This window comes from Pipra filicauda, unplaced genomic scaffold, assembly GCF_003945595.2.
Source record: "Pipra filicauda isolate LSUMZ 115617 unplaced genomic scaffold, ASM394559v2 scaffold13_size5146498_pilon, whole genome shotgun sequence".
In the NCBI taxonomy this organism is placed as follows: Eukaryota; Metazoa; Chordata; class Aves; order Passeriformes; family Pipridae; genus Pipra; species Pipra filicauda.
Window position 1 is genome coordinate 4,081,389 of NW_024103874.1, and position 4,868 is coordinate 4,086,256.

Below are 4,868 nucleotides of genomic sequence, written 5' to 3' on the forward strand. Positions count from 1 at the left end.
GCATGCAGCTGGTCCAGCTCCAGTGCTGACCTCCCTCAGGCTTTTCTTCCTTTCTGAGCCTCCACATATCCAGCCATCCCTCTATAACTGCTCTCCAAATATCACCCTTTCCTTCCATTTCTTGTCTCTCAAAAGTTTAGAAATATTAATAACTTGCATTGGCGTCCTTGGTGCTAAAGGGTTTGGGGTGGCTTCTCTGCTGCCCTCACTTCTCTCCAGAGAGCCACATCTTCCCACCCCTGCCAGTCCCTTGGCACCTGGTGTGCACAGAGGTTGTCTGCTGTACCACCTGCTGCAATGGCAACGTGGACACCCTCGTGGTGGGAATAGACTAAATAGTTGCGCAAACCCACGGACCACTCAGAGGTCAAGGTTTGAGACTCAGTGACCATCTACAGATCTTGAGTTGAAAGTATTGGGATGCTGCTACAATACTGCATGCAAGAGGAAGAAGCGATGAAGTCTGGCCATGGAGGGAAACTCAGCTTCCAGAATTCCTATTGCTCTCAGCTAAGCTTATCTTTATTTAGCTGAGGTCCAGCTCCAGCGCCGGACGCTCTTTATCTCCAGCCAGGAGGAGACAGTGGAGGAGAATCCTGCACAAGCAGCACTTTAGGAGTTTGTGATAGATGCTGTCTACCTCATTACTGAACAATGAAACTTTATTGTTCCCTCTCTTCTATTGATTTTTATGTCTCCAAAGCATGCTGGTGAACTCTGAAATGAGTATCTGTCAGAGGAGGACTGCTGCTGCTGATCTGCATCTTTGGAGTGAGTGTCCATGGATCAAATCATGGATCATGTCCTGCTGCTGTGCCTGTGGGAGGGGAGGGCTTCCCCCTGGGCTGAGAGTGGTGCGGGTTTGTCCTTCCAGTGTACCCAGCCTGAGAGAAGGATGGACCTGCCAACAGATCCAGCGCATCAGAACCCCTCTGCCAGAAAAAGGCAGTATTTTGACCAATATCCATGCAATTCAGCACAGACCTTCCCAAACCAGCTTGGCTTAGAGTCTGAGGCTCCGTCGACTGGGACTTCACTGTAAACTCCAGCCTGGGGAAGTGCTGAGCCTGGCAGCCCCTTCCACAGCTGAGCACTGGAGGGGATTCCACATCTCCATGACACTGTTCCCCAGACACTCTTTCTTTGGTGTGTGCCCTCCCAGCCTGCCACTCTAGATTAAATATATGTATTATTTGTTTCCAGTTTGTATATAGCCCTCAAGTGGGGAAGCATTTGCCCTGCAGTCTCTACATATATATCTGTGAACTTCACAAGTAGTTAATATTTTATGCATAATTCATAAAATTATACTACATTTTCTGGGAATAATTAGCTGACTCTGTACCTCTAATGAACTGCAGGTTCAGCTATGACAAATACATCGGGCGACTCCAAGGGATAGTAACACGCAGGCGCCTTTAAGCAAAGTTCAAGCAGCTCCTAAATTAACCAAAGCGAATCCCTGAAGATGCAGTATTTATGCACTGAAGCAAGAAGGGAGGGCTCTCATCTCACCAGTCTCATCAGCCATCACAGCCCAGGAAGCAAGAGAGAGAAAACAAGAGTTATTTACCTTTTTCTAATTGGGAGCTGGGCAGCCCAGGTGAGACTTTCCTCCTTTTCCTTTATTTGGTTTTATTGCGTGGAGTCATCACGGAAGTGATCCCCAGTGTGGAAATGGATGTAATTGGCACTAAGATTTTCAGGCTTAAATTGCAAATTTTTCTTAAAATTCTGGTCTCAAATGGAGGAAAATGAAATTCATTTGAGCTGTTCTGGTTTTTAAAATAGAAACTGAGCAATTTAGTCAAAATGCTTATTTTCAGAGCAACTCCCCTGCTTCTGCAGACGCAGGGCTGTCCTCTCCCAGAGCTCAACCTCAGCCCCTTTGGGACTGCCCACTGAGCAAAGCCAGCTCTGCTCTGGCAGTACCATGCACACAGAAGTGGAAAATTTGGGTGTTGGGTGAGCACTGCCTTTCGTGACACAGGACACAGCCTTTTCCTCTCACCGCTCACTTTCGGGCTGAATAACTGATGCACGCGTTGGAGCAAAGCCAGCACCCGGCTGGTGCCCGCTCACAGGCAGGGACCCTTGCTCTGCTGGTATTCCCTTAGGGCATTAGACACAGAGCAGTGATCCCAGTGCAGGAGAGCATCTTCTGCTGCACTGCTTAGCCTGGCTGCTCCATCTGACCCAGCATCAGTGCCACAACCAGCGGCATCACGCCGCCGGCAGCAACTCCAGGGCACACACTTCTCCTCCCAGCTCACCAAGTGCTCCTGCTCATGGATGTGGGCAGAAAGAAGCTACTCACTGAAGATGACCTCAGAATCCTGGAGATCTAATACACCGCTACCAGTAGTCTAAAATATTAAATTTCCCCTGGACAACGTACTCCCTAAATGAGGAGGCGGGGCAATCCTGTCCCATGGCAGGCAGCCCCAATGCTGGGACATACAGGTCCACAGCCAGTAATTGACTTTAAGTGGAGGGCTGCAAACTGGTAAGTGTATTAACTTCATGTGCCTCTCTAGACATTTTTTAAAAAATTAGATTTTCAGCTCTGTCGTAGGTACAAAGGAAGCCATGGAGAAAAGCTGTGCGTGTCACGGGGGTGAGCACATTAAGGCAGAGGATGATGACACCTGTCTGGTTGAGTTTAGGCTGACAAAATTCAGCAGAGAGACCTCAGTGGAGGGAAGAGGATGCTTAGGAGAAGTGCTGCGGGGCCCTCCTCGGAAGCATACCTCATTTTTTTTAATTAGGTTATATCTTAATTACGAATGCAAGGCTCTTCATTCCTGACAAGTTTTCCATAATCTTAATTTGATCTTATGTCAGAAGGGTACCATCCTCTGATAACCAAGCCCAGCTAAGAGTTTAACTAGAATAATAGCTGATTAAAAGGGGTTAATAGATACACCTCGAACAGAAGTAAATTAACGGGAGACGCTGTCTCTTGGCTAATGGGATCAGAACAGTATTTGTTTAGTTTATGAATGATTAATCTCCCTCTCTCAGCATTCCTCAGATGCTAATTGCACTTAGGGAGCCCGTGTTTGTTTTTTCAAGAGTTGGAGGTGGCAGAAGGAAGGCGATGGTTGGCCCAAAGGGGAGTTCATTCACCCGAGTAATGGGCTCTTGGCACAGCCGGGGGGAATACCGGGAAAACCACACTAAACCAGAGCTGACCTCGTGTGTGTGTGAAACTCTCGAATTGAAGATATTATTAAAATAGAATTAAAGATAGTGCTAAAGTAATTTGGTGTATATTATGAGAAAGTCTGTAAAGTGCAGAAAGGCACTGAGTGCTGAGGCTCAACTCCCCCTCCTGCCCTGGGGAATTTCCACCGTGGAAATACTTGGATTTTTCCCTGTGGAAATACTCCAAACTGATCACAGAGAAGCTAAAAGAAAGGCCGAAGGAGGGAAACCACTTCTCATGGCAACTTTTGCGTTTGACAGTTCAAAGCAGGAGAGCAGCAGCATTTGTCAGGAGCGCTGGGAGGGAAGCAGTAATTGCCTGGAAGCAGCCACAGATGCAGGGCTCACTCCAGCTGCTGCTGCATCGCTAAGAGGTAACCAAATCATTTTCCTCTCTACACACTTGTCAGCATTTTAATCCTCCATTATCTTTGTACCTAACAACACAAATGTGCTACCTCAGCCGTACTGTGAATTTACTAGCAAACAAACCATTTCAAACCAAAAAAAAAAAAAAAAAGGGTAAAAGAGTTTTCATCCCAGGCTTAGCAAGCATGAGGCATGTGGAAGGTTTCCCTGCTTGTTACAGGGAGGCTGGACTAGGTGACCTTTAAAGGTCCTTTCCAACCCAAATTTTCTATGATTCCATGATATTCTAAATAAAGCCCAGCCGAGTGGGGGCCCTGATCCAGTGAGATACCAGGACATGTGCTGCTAAAGTCAACTGGCACCAGCCAGCTCAAACTTTCAGCATGTTTGCAAAGGGCTTATTGAATTTGGAGCCAGGAGGAGTAGTTTTTGAAGGGAGGTACCCATCCCAAACACAGTATCCTTGCAGTGATAGGTCAAATGATCTTTGAAGCTGTGGCAGTCATTTGCAGTGATCAAGATTTGGGCTCACCAAATTAATGAGCTGTGATAAAGGCCAGTTCTTTGTTCAGTTTAGTTTTAAATGTCCCAGGTGATGGTGGGGTATGACTTTATGGATGATTAGGGATTATTGATGAGAAAATTAATGCAGTGCAGAGGACAGCTGGGATGTTCAGCCCATGATCATGGTCTTCCAGTCCTTGCCTTTTTCAAGGAATGAATGTTTGAAAGACACAAGTTACATTGGGAAGACCAAGTCAACTCCACTTCTGCATAAGACTTGTTTTTAAGTTTGGTATGAATTGAAATGATGGGAGGGGAATCTCATTTTAGTCTCAAAATTCTGCTGTTACCGAAATTGTATGCTAAGAAACAGAATGCTCTTTTACTATTCTCCATAAATAATGTTACTTTGTACTGTTCCCAGGTATTTCATTCATCACTGTATCATATAGAAAGCCTGAGCTGAATAAAACCTTCTGAAAGAAGATGAGGAGACACACTCTGCCTTATAGATTATTTTACAGTTACTGTAGCCATTCTTTTTCTCTGCCTGCTTTACACAAACATGGAAAATAAACCATATACCAGGAGGTGTGACTTCTCCTTTTTGCCAAATAGTGTTGAAATAAATTCCATATTAATGGAATCACCTAGAATTATTTGTCTTAAAAATAAATTACTGGATTATTGGCTTTCCAGCTTGATGAGGCTGGGGCAGGTCTAGCAAGGTAGGTTTGGGCTGAGGTCTGATAGGGGGGGTCACAGCAGGGGCAGAGTGCAGGCACAAA

At 45.8% G+C, this 4,868-nt stretch overlaps 1 long non-coding RNA gene across 1 annotated transcript; it reads left to right on the forward strand.

Moving 5' to 3' along the window:
• Positions 1 to 1,499: 1,499 nt before the first annotated feature.
• LOC120322664 lies at positions 1,500 to 4,652 on the forward strand. Its single transcript, XR_005562495.1, has 3 exons — positions 1,500 to 1,603; positions 3,469 to 3,581; positions 4,505 to 4,652. It is a non-coding gene; the product is annotated as an uncharacterized LOC120322664 (long non-coding RNA).
• Positions 4,653 to 4,868: the final 216 nt, after the last annotated feature.